Raw genomic sequence first — 18,048 nt, 5'->3', positions numbered from 1 at the left:
GGGACCTGCTGGGAATGTATGGATGTAAAAGTTCACTTATATATGTTGGTGCTTGTCCATGCAGAGCCCTGAAAGTCAAGGTCAAAACCTTAAACTGGATTCTGAATTTAACGGGGAGCCAGTGCAGCTGAATCAGCAGGGGTGTGACATGGGAAAACTTGGAGGACTTGGTCAGAAGCTTTGCAGCAGCGTTCTGAACAACTTGCAGATGCTCCAAAGAGGCTTTACATAAACAAGTAAACAAAGAATTACAATAATCCAGACGAGATGAAACAAATGCATGAATGACAATTTCTAATTCGGAGCGTGATACAATGGGACTCAGCTTAGCAATGTTTCTCAAGTGATAAAAACAGGAGCGAACCAGAGATTTCACATGGGCATCCAAAGTCAGAGCTGAGTCAATAGTAACACCAAGGTTCCTGATAGACGGTTTTGCAAATGTAGCAAGTGGACCCAAGTTTTCCATAACACTAGGTACAAAATTTTTAGGAGCACAAACAAGGACTTCAGTCTTCTCCTCATTTAGTTGAAGAAAGTTTCCAGCCATCCAACATCTAATGGAGTCTATGCACTTATGCAAAATCTGTAGCTTGGAAACATCATGGGGCTTAAAGGAGATATATAACTGAATCTCATCTGCATAGCAGTGATACGAAATGTCCTTAAAAGTGCTCAATAAGTGTTGAAGAGGAAGTAAATACAGTAAGAACAATAAAGGCCCCCAAACTGAACCTTGTGGCACACCATAGGCAAGAAAAGTAGAAGAGGAACTGTACTTAGAGGTAGCCACAGAAAAGGATCGTTCATGCAAATAGGATTCAAACCAGTCCAAAGCAGCCCCTGATATACCCACCCAGTGTCTCAGCCTATCTAGCAGAATATGATGGTCCACAGTATCAAAGGCGGAGGTCAGGTCCAACATCAACAGAACGGAGCATTCTCCTGCATCACATCTCATCAAAATGTACACACTGCAATATTTACACCCTTTTGCACATCCTCAACAGTGCAAATAACAACATTTTATAGTTTAAAGTAAAATGTCAGTCATTTGTATTTCACCTCTGTAATATTCTGCATATTTATAATTGAGCTTTTTAAATATTACAGCTCTCTCTTATATTTTGTTAACTTTGGAATATATTGTATTTAATTAATTGAGTCTGTTACTGTTCTTATTGTCTTGGAGCAACTTTCCTTGGGCATTAATAAAGTATTCTGATGTGAAAAAAATCCAAACACATTTGAGTTAACTTTTTATTTTAGTACCTTAATTTTTCTAAATCTTGCCTCTGACACATGCCCTCCCCCCAGTACAGCATTCGAATGACTAATAAAAACTAAACTAAAAACATATTTTCAAACAATAAAAACCAAAGTGAAACAAGAAAATCCACTCTGGAATCTAAACTGAATTCAAAACAAAGTCAAAACGAAATAATAAAAAAAGCTAATTAAAAAATACAAAACTGTAATAACTTTGTATCTTACTATCAGTAACTCCCCTGAATTCAGCTATTTACACTAAACAGCTGTAAAGCTGAGGTTTAGGGTCAGGTCACTGTATTGCCTTCTCCTGCTGAGCTCTGGGTTTTCGGTCGCTGTCCGTGGTCCTGAATTTTTCATTGCGTGTGTTGAGGGCGGCTGCTGCTTTCTCTGGTGCTGAAATTCTACATAAAGCAGTGGTTCTTGGCTGTTTCACATATCAGTAACTGATGGGATGTGTTCCTGTAGCTTTTCAACTGAATTTCACCTTCCATGTTAACTTTAAACCAGTCAGCATGTGATATAACAATGACCTTAAGTGCAGTCATGATACTGGCAGAAACAGATTTGTATTCGATATCACTGCAGCTGACCATATGTTGCACATGTTATGAATTTGCATATGTCATGGATAACAGTGCAGGTGATGTGCTAAATAAGAATCAGAGTTACATTGTTTATGTCAGAAACACCATGCATATACACAACTGTCCTTCTTATCATCTTTGTCAAACTGCTCTGAGGAGCTTGTACTTTGTCCAGGATCATAACTGTACCGAAACAAATTTCTTTGAATAAGCTCGACTATAGACTTGAATGTTGGCCTTGATCAGTTATTACTGCGTTGCCTGCAGGCTGTACAAAATGTTGCAGTTCGCATTTGGCAGGAAAGACATGGTGTGATCACATTACTCCTGTATTGACCTCCCTAAACTGGCTCCAGTTTAAAATTTTATATCTTGTTTTTAAGAGTTTCAGTGGTTTGGTAGGAGTGTGGGGCTGTAAAAGTTCAGTTACGTAGGATGGCCAAAGCCCCAGGGTCTACGAAGCAGCTGCTCATGGATATTCCTGGATCTCTTGCTCAAAAACAAAAGCAACAGAGGCAACAACAACAGCATAAAAAAAAACAAGTGGCCCCGCCCCTTACCAGTGAGCCCGCCCACTGTTTGAGAACTACCACCTTAGAGAGTGACATGAAAGTTTTCCCAGCAATTCTAGATTTAGTTGTTGCGCCATATGTGCGTTGCCTATATTTTTTGGCATCATCACACACAAAGCCAGCCCTGTTTTGTTGCAACATTTTGTGTGAAATACTTAGAGTCCTTCCATAAGCTGCTCTTCTGTGTCTGTTAGGGGTTGGGGGCAATTAAAAAACATTTGGAGGATGCAAATCTCTGATTCTGTTCATCTGGACGTAGCTTTTTCTGTGGGGGAAACGGTTCATCAGCCTTCAGTCTGAGCTGACTGCAGGATTCCCCAGCCTTATAAACAGTACCTTTGCACAATGACTGAAACTGTTCTCAGTTCAACTTTCCTCATGGAATAGATTTTTTTGTGGTGGTCAACAAGTTTGAAGATCAATTTATCTTCTTGGTTTCCTGCCTGGGGTTGGGCTGGACACTTCTAAAACATTTACCATATTTGATCTCTGTTAAAGGCCTATATAATCTTTTCTTAAATGTAAGCAGTTGAACCCGGCTCTAATGGATGAAATTCTAATGGATCACTTTTTGGCCTAGCCTACCTTTTCCCCTCACTATTTAAAAGAGATTTTGTGGGATAGAAAACATTTCTTAATAATTTATGAAGCACTCAGCTTGATTTACATACACTGCAGAACCTGCCTTACAAAAATGCAGAACAAAGTGCTTTGCATGGCAGGTTTAAAGGACTTGACAATAAAATATTACAGTTTTAAAAAGCTCCACAAGAAACCATAAATCCACTGCACTTACAATGCAGTCAGACACGACAGTATCTGAAGAGGATTACAACTTAAAAACTAAGGCTATAATATTCATTACTCTAAAGCCAGGTCTACAGTTTCTTTTTTTAAAATAGCAAACTTAATATTTGGATATGAAGAGGTGGATGGCAGTAATTTTCAGGAGACGGGGCTGTACAGGATGTTCTTTTTGCCCTTTTGTCTTCTGAATCAATCATAAGCAATTATCTTTAATAACCTGGTGAATGTAAACGCTTGTGCAACAGATAGTCTCCATACATAAAGCCTAGAACACTGCGACACATTGTTTTATCTGCACGATGAACCTGCGAGTCACGCTGATGATTAATTCTGAGTCAGCGAGTCACTCAGTTCAATGAAGTTACTTGACACCTGCAGCAGTAACAGCACTTCACTGGCTCAGGTGATTTATAACATCTTCTGCCTCTGTACAGAGACTCTCTATAAGGCTGTATATAAGGGGACACAATGATGCAAGTTTACAGTTTAATAAAAGCTTTCTAAGGGGTTTTAGGTTTTTGTCAAGGCAGCGAATGCAAGCAGAGATGATGATATCATGATGGCAGTTTTCAGCTCTCTTTGTTAACCCAGGCTTTCTGCTTCAGGCTCCTACATAAAAGGGGCATTTACCACATGATTTGACTCTTCTTCTGCATAAAATGAACTGATTGAGTGCCACCTGCTTTCAGCCAGAGGAGAGATCTGAACAATATAGATTAAAAAAAACCCCATAGCCATATGTAACACAGGTGCTACAAATAAGGCAAGAGAATACACAATTTGATACCTGCTTGTTGTCAGCCTCTGCAAGTTCATAATCACTACAGCTTTAGGGTCAACACTGGAAGTGAACAAGCACATTTTCAACAGAAAAAAATTAAATAAAATCTGCACATAGACACTTGCCTTCAGGGTTTTCGGCCAAAGAGAACAGACAGGAAGGCCTCATGGTTAAAACTGTGGAAACCGAAATTTTTTTGGTTCACAAAAGACTTTTGTGTTTGAATTGTTTTTCTTTCTGTCTCAGTGCTGCCCTGTATTTCTAACATCAGTAAATAATAATAAGTTTGTCCCATTTATGTTCACTTTGCTGAAATATCAGGACTAAACATAAAAGCATATTTAAACATTTTCTGCATCATGAACTGAATACATGTTCATCCCCAGGGTAATCTGTTGCCCAGCTTTATTTGGCTGAGTTACTAAAGTGAATCTGCACAGACTGTGTATATATTATACCATATCTTCTCCCTGCTGTGGCTCTATAGTGATATTTGAGCGCACTGTCATCAAAAGAATCAGTAAACACGTGGAGTTTACAGATTATTTTAAACCCGAACTTTGAACAGAGCCAGGTTATGTAGCCAGGTCAAAACAGAGCTACCTTTGTGACATGAAGTTTGGCTTTAAATTCAACACACCTCATTAAAAGCCATTATTCTTATGTTATAGTAGACCCTTTGGGATTGATTGCACTCTGTTGGACCAGATGCCTTGTGCCTACTTTTGAGACTGACACTGGGAAAAGAGAATAGGCTACAAATTTCAGCTGTTTGTGCATTGGCAACTCTGCATGAACAGCTGATCTGTGCCCGTACCTGCACATGTTTGTCTGTGTGTGCTTCTCTGGGTTTTGCATTTAAAGATGTGCTTTTTTGTGCATGTAACCTGGTCAGTCTCTGTTTTCTGATAAAAGGCCATCTGCTGCCTCTGCTCTCTGCCATATGGAGTCAGACCAAGGCTGCTCCTGGATGGAGAGATTAGAGAATAAATGACTGATGGCCTGTATTTGTATAGCACAGACTGATAACTGAAAGCCAGAGAGGGCTCTGAGAGCAGAAACACACCACAGCCCACCGTACGGTAGGAAAGACAAAGAGCTTTGAAAAGGGATGATGAATAAAAGAAGAGCAGGATGGACACAGAATAAAAGTTAAAGAGAAGGAGGAAGAAGTAGAGCGTGGAGGAGACAGAGTAGGAGAGCAAAGCAGCAGAGGGCTCCAGGATTTATTTTTCTTTATTACATTGCGTTCACCATCATTTGCTCAGGAAACACTCTAGAGCTCTAAACAAGCTTCTCCACAGGGTCCCTGAATCCTGACTGACAGCAGGACACTGGGAAGAAAAAGTGCTCTTAGGTTTTTGTTTTCCTCGGGATCCTCTCCAATCCTCCGCTGATGTATAGCCATGCAATCACAGCCTGTATTTGTATTTTCTTTATTTTCCAGCCAACCTACTGCTCGTTAAGAATGTTTGTGCGGAAAGGATTGTCCCATTTCTCCAAACAAAGCTATAATCTTCCAGTGCCACAATATTAAACTATTTTGATAACAAAATACTTACCACCACCAGTCTGAATCAATACGGCCAAATGAGATTGGAAGCAGAACAGATAAAATACCAACAATCTGCAAGCCTTTTCAATGAGCAGGCACGTTTTCTTTGTGAGGCTGACTGTTCTAATCCTTTTCCCTGCAGAATGAAGGTGCTTCTGCACCTGTCGTGTTTGGGAGCAGTTGAATGGAAATTCGAAACCATCTGGTCGAGGGGGAAATGTGGTTCAACTGTGCTTTCAAAAATCTACACAGATGTTTAAACTGCTCATTTGACAGACTTTGCAACATGCTTCACATCGATATCACACCAGCACTGTAGAGTTGAGGAAACATTACATGTGATTTTTGAGCTAAGTTTAGACCAGATGTTCAAGATATTAACGAGGGCTGCACAAGAATAATATACACAACATATTTAGTGATTGTGATGTGTTACTTTGGCGTGGTGCTGAATGTTGGCGTTGTCATATTTTTTTTAGTGGAAATACTTTCAGTGTTGGGAGAATAAAAGAGTTGAAGAGAAATGCACTCATGATGTCATTGTGAGCTGCTTTATCATAGTGAAGCTGAAAGGAAAGATGAAGTGAATAAAGGAAATAGGAAAATGTACAATTGTTCATTTTTCCTGCCAAATCGCACCCGCGGGCAGAACTTTGAGAACCCTTGGTTTAGACTTTGCCACCCCAAGACAAATGGCAGTTGAATTTATGATTACATGCCATGTGCACGTGATTGGAGAGTAATTCACCAATGAGAATAAGTCATAGCTTGTGGATATATGAGCACCACAACCAAGTAAAATTACTTTTTTAAAGGCTTTTAGTAATTCCACACTTTGTTGTTTTCAGTGTTTGCTCTGCATTTCATTATCATGTTTACTCAGAGAGAATGTCACCTGAAGAAAAGAAAGTGTCCTTCCAGTGGAAATATCTTCATTCAGAGCAAGAGCACTCTAACACTTTGTTTCAATAAAAAAAACTATTATTAGACGAGAAAATGACATACTCAACGATTCTACAAGGCCTTGCTTATTGTTCAGTGACAACATTCATCCAATACAGAGGGTTTTTTGTGTGCTTTTTTGCAACTTCTGACTGCAGTATCCATACATAGCAATTATGATCTGACGAAGATTATGGAAAGGCCAGTGCTATGACTCTTGAATGGTTCGCTGAATTATTAATACACTAATTAGTGTGCGAAAAAGAAACAAACAAAAAGATGTACTATAAAGCTTCACTGCTGGGTTATTCCCATAGACTGTATTTAAAAGATGGATGTAGCCAACACTGTGACATCACTGAGTGGTCTCGCACACCAGAGTTTTAAGCAAAGACATTAGCATTTTGGACACCGCCAGGTTGGGTTATTTTTGCAAACAGAGGATACCAGATTTGGACAAAAAGGGTGAATTATGAGCTAACATAAGCTCAATCACAAACATTTAGAAACTCCAGAGGTGCAAATGCTATCATACGTACATAAAAAGTTGTAAAATGCTGTAGAGCTCTGCCCTGCTCTTGTTACATGTATTCACAGAGGATGAACAAGGCAATGGCAAAAACCATTTTAGAGTGTCACAATTTCAATTCATTTCAATTTTATTTATATAGCGCAAATGCACAGCAACAGCTGCCTAAAAGCACTTAATATTTCAAGGTAAAGACCTACAATAATACAGAGAGAGCCCAACAATCAGACAACCCCCCTGTTCCTATTATAAGGGAGTTTTTCCTTCCTACTCTCTGTAGGAAGGAAAAACTCCCTTATAATAGGAAGAAGCAAGGGAGGCAGCCTTCTGCCATGCGGTTGGGGTGAGGGTAGGGAAACAGAGCAAAAGACATTGTGTGGTAGAGACAGAAATTAATAATAACTCTTACTTAAATGCAGAGCTGTGTATAACAGAAGAACAGGATGTCAGTAAACACAGACATAACAATAACTATGTTCATTTTAATATACAGCCTATATGAACGCAAGATGCAAGTTTTCCCTACAGTGAGATGATATAAAAATATAAGCTGAGCAAACAAAGCACAGACAGACAGACAGAACAATACAGGACAGGAAAACCACAAAGGAAGCAGAAATATACCAGGAAAAGTAACCTTAAACAGGTAGAGACTGCAGACTTTACAGAGTTGTACAAAGAAAGAAAACCCAGAAGTACTTATATGCACATGAGTCTAAGCTGATTTGAGATCATGAGGCCAAAAATTGGATGGAAACTGAGGAAAGACTGGAAGTATTAAAGGTCAAGACAAGGAAAGTAACTAAAATTAAAAACTGAAGAAATGGCAGGAGCAATAAACATAATCCAAAAGCATGAACGAAAGATGCTCAGCGATGAATTTTATTTTTAATCCAGTCACTCTTAGAATAACAGCAGTTATCTAAATGAGTCTCGGTTTAGTCTCCTAAACTTTTGAAAGTGGGTCTTTTTTGGCTGATGCACATAGACAAGAGGGTAGTTCTAGTTTTAGTTCAGAGGTCGCATCAAACAACAGTACTGAATATCATTCATGTAGTAAACAGCCAAAACATGTGTACACCACACGTGTAGATCAAGGGAACATACCTGCTTGGGGTCAGCAGATGAAAGAAGTATCCTAGATGTAATTTTCAATGTGATGGACACAAAGTGTGGCTGACCTTCATTTTCCTGACAGAAACTCACTGCAGTTTATTTCCCATCCATAAGTCTGTGAGGGGGCTTACTGCAATGTGTTGCATTGTGTGTCATATGTCGCAACCACATTGGTGCCTCAATGAGGCGGTGCTGGGTTTTAAAGGCGGCTTCATCCCAGATTAAATTTGCAGGTCTCTCTTCAATTTATGCTACTGTCTGCTTTATAGCAAAGAACCACAGGCTCCCCGGTTTAAACTTTTCTGTCGGCAGGCTGTTCTTGCCCTGTTATTGTTCCATTTATTCAGCTGCTTTGAGACTCGGAGGCAGTAAAGGTGTGAGCCTGCTGTGTTGCGTGTTTCACCCGGTCTGTGTTCACATCTGTGTGCTGCTGCATCAGATCAGATGGTGTGAAGTTTTTAAAAGCAAAGTTTTTGCCATCTAACTTCTTCAGACTTCTGCCCTCGCCTTAAATGGCTTTTTGCCTCCGATTTATTCTCGCCTAGAAAACAATGTCTGTGCACAAAAAAACAAAACAAAACCTAAAACCAAACAAGGCAGTGTTGCATGTAAAAATTGTTCATTAAAGTTTTAGATGTCTCTCATTTGGAATAGCTTTAAAAGCACATGAAATTCTCACCTTTCTTTGTTGTTCATACAATGTTTTTGGTTTCATTTTTATTTATGTATTTATTCATTTTTAATCAGTTAATTAATTGTTGATTTAGCATGCCATTAAAAGGTCGAGTAGGGCAATATAAGTAATAAAAGCATTTAAATATTAGAATGGGTACTTCACAATGATATTCTAGAGAATCTGATGTTTTAAATGTTTTGGATCATTTCATTCTGTGCAATCCTTTTAAAGATGTGAAATCGACATAAGCTGCAAGTTTATTTTACTTAATTACATATAGATTTTTTTTTTTTAATTAGCAGTGCAGAAACCACAACACAACATACAATCTGTAGCTTGTCGTCATGTTTTATGTCACTGGATGGTCTTAAAATTACCACTGAAGCTTAAATTCTCTCCACTAAGCATTCCTACTGAAGCATAATCTCCAGAGACAGCTGTTTAACCACACAATGTAGCACAGCCATGTTTCTACAGTAGCCTAACACAGACAAATCAAACACGTGGTGGCAAACAGGACCTTTTGCTTTGTTTTGTTGCAGCTGTAGGTTGTTGTGCATGTTTGGAAGGAGACAACCTAACAAGAGGACACTCTGTCTTACCCTTTGTGCCTTCAAATGAAGCCTTTAATGTTTTTTTTTATCTAACCCTGCATGAAAACTATTTTTATTCAGTGAATTTGTTCAGTCAGCCTGCTGAAGATGCTTTGACCTGCTGCTCTCCCTTTAGCTCCTTTGCATTGGAATCAGTATAGCTGAAATGGACTGCTGAGGTAGAATCTTGGTGTCTCAGAGCCGCCACCAGATAAATTCACATTTCAGGTCAATGTCTAAAGCAGATAGAAACTGATGTGTGTGACTTTTACCTCAGGGGGTCTGGTTAGTAGTTGGTTCCTTGATTTAAAAAAACAAAAAACAATGAGACTACTGGCCTAGGTTACAAATGAAAAATAATTAGCAGTTAGCGTATGTGACATGAGGTGTTCCTTAATATCCAGGGTGACATTCAATATGGTGGGGCAGAAACCTGCCTAAATACACGGTCTCTCAATACAGGAAGCCAAACATATCAGGATGATCTGTCACAGCACTTTTGTGATGGGATAGAAAATTAAGCTTTTCTATCCCACCAAATGCTTTTCTGACCATTCTGACCCACAGTACTCTGCTCTCAGCAATGTAAATTTATTAACCTGGCTTAACCAGGGGAAACGCAGCTTACATGGTGTTTTTAATGTCTGATGAACATGTGGGAAATTATATATCCTGGAAGACTGAAAAGCATGAACTCCTACTACTCCTACTTTCCAACAACATAACACAAACTTCTCTTATCTAATTTGCAGGATCTAAATCTAAGAACATAGGTCACCCCCAAGGAAAGGGAGGCAAAAGCAGCCTCGTGGAAAGGCTGTGAGGTGATGGATGTGCCACTAAGCAGCAAGCTATCCATCACCCTACCAATACTTCTCTCTTTATTAGCTGGGAGACTGTTGTAATTTAAACTCCTGCTGTTAGTGGTCCAGTAATTCAGAATGAACACTATTAAGAAATAGATGAAAGGGAAGGACTCGGTCCTAAACTATCCAAAACAGACAGAAAACAAAAAAGTGGTTTGATCAGTGGTTTTGGGTACGAGGGAGAGGCAGGAAAACACATTTATGAAACTGCTGGATGCATCATTTAACTTTTAACTTGTTTGTTTTATTCAACTGTTAATTTATACCTATTTCATGCTTTTTGTTTAGTCAACTGGAGAGTGTGTGTCTGCTTTATTATAGCTTCGGCAGTGAAAATAACATTTGAGTGATGACAGCGGAAACCTGGTCTCTCATGGCCTTTCCAGCTACCACAGGCTTTACTGTTTGACCATATTTCCATCTGCATTTATTGGTTTCCTTTGGTACATCTAGAAAGTCACTGCTGACGCAGTAACTTGTGTCTAGCCAGCCCAGTAAACTATTGTGAAAGAACCACGGCAGACCCAACGACATATCCATGCTTTGCAGAGTCTTTCTTTATTCACTGGTTGCTGTTACGAACACACGGCTGAGGCTTTGCAGCTCATTGCTGGACATACCAACAACAACAAGATGATAGGACCCAGTTCCCATTTTATGCAGCGTGATTGCAGATGCCGCTCTGGTGTGCCCGCCTCCCCTTCAGCGGCACCGCAAACCACGCCCCGCCACAAGTATGCCTTTTTTTCCCCTCTTCTCAACACTGTCAGCATTTTTCTTCTCATTACTGTGGTCCTAAGTCAACAGTAAAAATAAAAGTTATCAAAACAATTCTGTAACATACAGCAAAAGTCTTGCATTGCCTCTCTTTTCTTCAAATTTTGCTTCCCAGGAGCTACATTATCTTTAAAACAGTTCTGAACAATAGATCGTATCTAAAGATCTTTAAAACCCTGGGAACTACCTTTTCTCTCCAGTGCTGGTACCTTTGCCATTAGTGGGCTACTCTGGTTTGAGGGAAAACTGCAACACCTTTTTGACCTTGCAACACTCGTATGAGAACTGCAAGGACCTGTATACCTGTACAGTAATCCAATAACTTCAGCTCTGGTAAAGTTAAATGGTATATGGACTGGTTCTTATACAGCACTTTTCTACTCTACCTGAGCACTCCAAACACTTTATACAACATGCCTCATTCACCCATTCATACAAGCACTTTTTTATACTTAAGTGGTTTCTAACATTCACACACAGAGACCAACTTGGGGTTTGTATGTTGTCTAAGAATTGCTCAGACTGGTGCACCCAGGTATCAAACCACGTAATTTTTAATTAGTAATTATTTTTTAATTAGACCTGCAGTTTCTGGGAACTTCAGTTGGCTGAGTTGACTTCCCGTTTCAGACTTTTCAGGTTGCCTCATCTCCTCCTTCAGCATCTTCTTCATCATGCTGTATTGGCAAAGACTGAAGCATGGTACAACAGAGAAAAGGTAGAAAAGTGCAGCTTATATCTCAAAATTCAAAAAGATGGGACAGAAATAGGTTTTTATCATCCCCAGAGAGTAGTCTATTATGTGCCTGGACAGCCTGTTAGTGTACCTGCCCTGAGCAACATTCAGAGCATACTGATATTATTACACTGGTGGGTAGAGATACTGGCTTGTTTTTCTGCACATCCTGAACCCAGAAAAAAACATCGCAGATGACCTGGAGATAAATCAGTTCAGTTCAATTGTATTTTATTTTTATAGCAACAAATCACAACTACAGTCACCTCAGGGCACTTTGTATTGTAAGGTAAAGACCTTACAATAATACAGAGAAAAACCCCATAATCAGATGACCCCCATGAGCAAGCACTTGGTGACAGTGGCAAGGAAAATCTCCCCTTTAAGAGGAAGAAATCACCAACAGAATCAGACCCTGGGAGGGGCAGCCGTCTGCCGTGACTGGTTAGGGGTGAGGGCCTTGCATTAATCTACAATGTTTTCAAAAAGTACACCTCGAAAAATAAGAAAACATTTTCTTTCATTTTATCTTTATGGACCAACACCAACCCTAACCAACCAGACACCAGGCTTCATAATTCTCATCCAAATAGCATTTCCCTTTGGGATCAATAAAGATATTCTTTTAATAACAGCTATATGAGGGCATCCAAAAGTATAAAAGTACTCCATGAGTAATACATGGAGATTAAGTGCTGCAGATCTCTCTGGGCTGACCTCCAGTATGTCTAGTAAACTTAACAAATGGCTCCAAGGTAATGGTACACCCATTCTAAACTCCATGTTTTTGTATTTTATTCCAAATTTTCTCATGGATCAAAGTTCAAGTACAATGCTGTGGCAGAGTAGTGTGTCCAATTATGTGCAAGCTGCATGCAGTAGTACATAATTATTTTTCTTAAATACAGTGCACAGCTTTTATACAGTAAAAACAAACTTTTGATGATTCAATTTCATCAAATTTCTCTGTGAACCTTGCCAAATGGCTGACATGTACAAAACCGAGACCCTGAAACTTTCTTCTCTAAATAAGATGAAATCTAATCAATTTCTAATGTGTTGTGTTGCCTATCATATGATTTCTGTTGCTCGGGAACATTTTGAGCCTCGAATGCTCAGAGCATTCAAAGTGAACACTGTTCTTTATTTATTTATATTTATAGTTAAATGTCCAAGTCAAACTCATTATTCCTTTTTCAGTTGCACTCTCCAGAGCACAAGGTTGTGTCCGTCCACGTCAGCTGCACACAGATGGATCATTCATTTGATACCCCTGCATCCATCTGTGTTTCTGAAAGCATTTACAGTGGCTTGCAAAAGTATTTGCATACCCTAAAAGACTGGCAGCTGTAATTGCAGCAAAAGATGGTTCTACAAAGTATTGAATCAGGGGGCTGAATAATTACACACACCCCACTTTGCAGTTATTTATTTGTAAAAAATGTTTGGAATCATGTATGATTTTCGCTCCACTTCTCACGGTTACACCACTTTGTATTGGTCTTTCACGTGGAATTCCAATAAAATTGATCCATGTTTGTGGCTGTAATGTGACAAAATGTGGAAAAGTTCAAGGGGGCCGAATACTTTTGCAAGCCACTGTAAAAACAAACTACAAATGAAATCCACTCCATGCATGCCCTTAAAGACATACAAAGTTTGCACAGACTGTATATTGTCTCCCTGATCACTACCTGTCATACTAACAGTCCAGTAAAGTTTCAAGTGAGAAGGAACGTTTACCCTGAAGTGTTTGTCACAGCAGCTCCAGCTCAGGAACATTAAGAACAGGATTTTTGCTTGTGTCTTCCATGTTACTACTGCTGAAATTCTCTTCACTGATAGATTAAACTGCAATTGCACAGGCAAGGTAATGGGACAGCAGGAGGCAGTGGACACAGCATGACACTTTAGCTGATGATGTGCAAAAAAGTGATTTAATTTAATAATAATGGGAAGAAGGCTACATTTCCAACATGATGTCTTGAAAACTGGGGAAAAAAAAAGTGAATTTATGAACTCATATGTATGGGAAATTTCAGCTTGAGGTTGAGATTTCTCAGCAAGCTCAGCAAGGATTTATGTCTGTCAAACTTTGTGCTAAAACACGCTGTCACCATAGTGCTGCATAATACCAACAGAGATGTCTGAGCTCCTTTCAGTATCTCTAAGATTGAGCCCAGCTGTCTTACGTAGGAACCAGTTCACCTCATTCTTTCAGTCACTGCCCGATAAATCAGGTGAGGACTGGAAAGTAGATTGACTGGTAAATCAAAAGCTTCGCCTTCTGGCTCAGCTCTCTCTTCACCGTGATGGTCAGGTAAGGCATCTACATTGCTGCTGACACCGCACCAGTCTCACGTGCCACCTTCCCCTCATTAGCGAACGAGATCCTGAAGTTTTAAAATCCATCATTTGAGGCAAGGTCTCTTGGCCAAACTGGAGAAAGCAGTCCAAACTCAGCTGAGCGGGTGGGTATGAGTAAAAGTTGCTTACGATGTCAGTCATCCAGCAAATTCAATTAAATTTCAAGGATGAATTCTTATCTTACAAGCCAAATAAACAGCAATAAGCCAAAGCAATAATTACAGGAATCAATGAGGGAAAAAAGACAGAGAACCTCCATTTGTCCAACTGTGGATTGAACATCTAACTTGGCAATGGTCCTTCACAGCTTCAGTTGTTGTTTTTTTTTTTTTTTTTTTTATCTCTAGTCTTGTCTCCAACACCACCACTCTGTGTAAAAATGGCACAATAACATATTGTGAGTGGGCGTGAGTGGGCATCTCTCCCGCCATTAGCAGCATTCACAGTGGCATAGCCACACTGAATGGAAAACCTTTGTAATTGAAACTGATCAGCCCTCAATTAGGTTTGGGATTTGGTGCTTTCCTCTGGTGCTTTTGGCAATTTCATGTGGGCAGCAGCATCTCCTCTGAAGTTTCCTGCTGCAGTTTTACTGTAGCTCTATGAGTAATGAGCCTGAAACACGAGCTATGAAAATCAATAAAGAGCTCCAGCTGTGGATGCTGACAGGTTTTTTTTCCTCTCTCTCTCTCCATTTAATTTAGTGAAAAGTCTCTCTGCTTTGATCAGCACTTTGAAATTCAACACAGGGAAAACAAAACAAAAAAACCCCCAATATCTCACTTATTTGCAAGATACACATTGTTAGGATGTAAATCACAAGTAAAAAGTCACGCAAGTATTAGATCTACAAAGTAGCAGCAGTACAGAGACAGTGACCAAATAGTTCAAAGTTACTGCCAACAAACTAAAACAGCTCAGCTAGAAGCAACATGAAATGGCAATTTTGATTGTGTCCTGCTTCCTCAAGTGTACCGAAGTGAAACTGAATTGCATGGATGACATGGATTAATTTAAATTATATGACAAAGTCTCATAATCTCCCCCAAGAAGTAAATCCCTCAGTTTTATGGATTAGTTTGAAGTTCATGTTAGGATAATGCTGGACTGATGGGTTTGTCATCACTTTTTTGCTGTTTTTCTTTATGCTTAGTTTATTTATGTATATTTTTTAAAATTTAACAGACCCCTTGATTCATGATTTCATTACATTTTATGGAATACTGAACAAGATTCTGGACAATAGTTTGCTGTTTTAAAGCGATATCGGACAGTTCTATTGGCAAATTTTGATAACACCCATCTAGTGGCAATTACAGAACTACAATCTTCATAACGTAGTGTCACTGGGTTCTACTGTTGCCTGGCAACGAGCAAAAGATTTTTATTTTAATCTCAGTGACCTTCTTGGTCGGGGGATTAGGTTGGTGAGATTCTGTTTCTTTTTGTCAAAAATCCAATTTTTTTTTTAAAAAAAAGAAAAACTGACATGATCTTCATAATAAACTAAAAAGAACTGTCTACACAGCCTCTGTGCTACAGTGCTGCATGGTAACTGTATCACAACATTAACCAGTGGCAGCAGATGAAACAGGAATGAGGTTTTTCCTTTCAATTCATATCCTAAAATAGAGTCAGGAGGTTTATTAAAAAGAAAGAAAATACAAACAAACTGGGAGCCAGTTGTGGAATTACTTTAGGGTAAGTCGCTCTTTTTTTGGTGACACCTCACTATTTTCAGAAAGCCTCAAAACAAGGACAAACAGACCAAAATTGTCATCCCTCAGAAAAACTCTGGAGAGTCTTCTCCAAGCATGACATCCCAGTGTACTTCAGTCCCAGCCAACCTGCTACGTAAGGGATGACAAACACTATACTACTCTATACTCTTTTTTTATACCACAGACACCTTATTCACTTACAGTTACTTATTCACTTATTCAGTCACTTTATATAAACAGTATTAAAATTACTGTATATTCTGTATTTATTATCCCATTCTTTTTTTTGCCCGTTTATGTCCTGTCCTTATGTCTAACGCCATGCTGCTCTGGTGTATCTTAATTGCCCCTTGGGGACAAATAAAGTCTGTCTGATTCTGATTCTGAACACTCATACTACATTGTGTTTGGGAGTTTTGTCTTTAGGATGAACCAAACTTAACAGTTTTTTGTCTAAGTTGTGCAGTGCAGTGAGGAGTGTTCAGACCTCTAGGCCCCTTTTCTAGCTGCGGATCACCAGTGTGTTTCTGCTGTACACCACAGAGGGTGTAGTTAGGTTTGTTTTGTTGGAGTACATTACAACTTCTCTTTTATTCAGACACAGAAGGCCTGAAGTGGAGGTGACTGGGGAGCCTTTGTGGTGGAACCTTACGTGTGCCATCCACCCTTTGAGCTGCACCATAGAGTGAGTGAGTGAGTGAGTGAGTGAGTGAGTGAGTGAGTGAGTGAGTGAGTGAGAGAGAGAGAGAGAGAGAGAGAGAGAGAGAGTTGCATGTATGCATTGATGATTTTTTTTCTGGACCTGTCCTTATTAGTGATGGGATTTCCGTCTCTTTTTAAAGAACCGGCTCTTTCGGCTCCCAACTGGCTCTTCAGGTTGTTTTGTTGCTTTAATTAATTTATTATTAACGATAATATAAAATTATGCACAAAAGGAATTACTAATGTAAAAAAAAAAAAAGTGGTTTTATTTATATATGTTTATATATAAATATATGCGGTGGCCCCTAGAGACAAAGCACGTACAAACGCCAAAACACATTTCTAGCGTTAACTGAACTTCCAAAACAGAGCTACCTAGATCACTTAAATTACACAACTGAAAGCATATGTGTATTGTTTGTGTATTTATACACAAGCACTCAAATCCAATAATTTAAAAAAAAAAATGTTCATTTATCTGTTACTACCACACACCAAATCCGGTCATTGGTACTTCCTAGCTTGTGTAGCCACTAGGTAACAAAAGCTCAACACTACGCCTAGCATCCTGGAGCACTTCTGTTGTCTTTTGTACGTGCTTCGGAGTTTTTAGTGCTTTGCCTCTAGGGGCCACCGTAAATATACTTTTATTTATTCACTCCGCATAAAATGTAATAAATAAATCATATAATACAAAAACCAACTATTCACATTTCAACTTTTAAGTATTTAAATTTTCAGCTTTTTCCTTTTAAACAAATTTAAAGTGGAACAACACAAAACACTGCAAACCACGACACAATTAAATATAAATTAAAATATGAAAACAAAAAGAAGATGCACATTCTCTGTCATATGGGCCTGCATGAATAAACTTTCTGAATCCTTTATCATCCGCAACTGAAAATAGTTGTGGATGATTACTATACCTTTCTAATGTGACGTTGTTGTCCCTGGCTCTCTTTCTCCGTCTCTCCCTCCTGCTCTGTTCCTGTGCTACTGCCAGTGTAACTACCGCCCCTCCCCCCTCTGCCCAGCGCAAAGCACAAGGCTCGTGTGCGGAGTGAAGTGGAACAAAAGTGGGAGAGAGAGGGTGAGAGAAAGGGAAAAAAACCCACGGCTCGCGTCGTTCACTTCAAAGATCCGGCTATCCGGCATCTCATTCACCCACCACAGCTCTGAATTTTAGTGCAACATGTGCAACTGTTTCATTGGCTCTTTATGTGCTATTTTAAATAGTTGGCTCAATATAAAAAAAACAACCACTTATTACCATGTCTGTGTCCTAAGTATAACTGACCTAAGTGACTTCTTGATAATGAACATAACCTCAACTCAGCATTCCTCTGGGTGAAATTCCCAGGGTGGCGTTGTCGGGTTTCCATTAAATTGTGAGAGCTTTAAGCTTCCAATTGCCGTGCCACTGACATTACTGGTTGTTTGCTCTTTCCG

The 18,048-nt window shown here is 39.3% G+C and overlaps 1 long non-coding RNA gene across 1 annotated transcript; it reads right to left on the bottom strand.

Annotated features, from left to right (window-relative positions):
- Positions 1 to 11,043: 11,043 nt before the first annotated feature.
- On the bottom strand, positions 11,044 to 17,564 carry LOC109203845 (uncharacterized). The gene is made up of 3 exons (XR_002063503.2): positions 17,526 to 17,564; positions 11,653 to 11,762; positions 11,044 to 11,088 (listed from the first exon to the last, which is right to left on the bottom strand). It is a non-coding gene; the product is annotated as an uncharacterized LOC109203845 (long non-coding RNA).
- Positions 17,565 to 18,048: the final 484 nt, after the last annotated feature.

Source organism: Oreochromis niloticus, linkage group LG10, assembly GCF_001858045.2.
Source record: "Oreochromis niloticus isolate F11D_XX linkage group LG10, O_niloticus_UMD_NMBU, whole genome shotgun sequence".
Taxonomy (NCBI): Eukaryota; Metazoa; Chordata; class Actinopteri; order Cichliformes; family Cichlidae; genus Oreochromis; species Oreochromis niloticus.
This window is presented reverse-complemented; position numbering and strand designations above follow the sequence as displayed.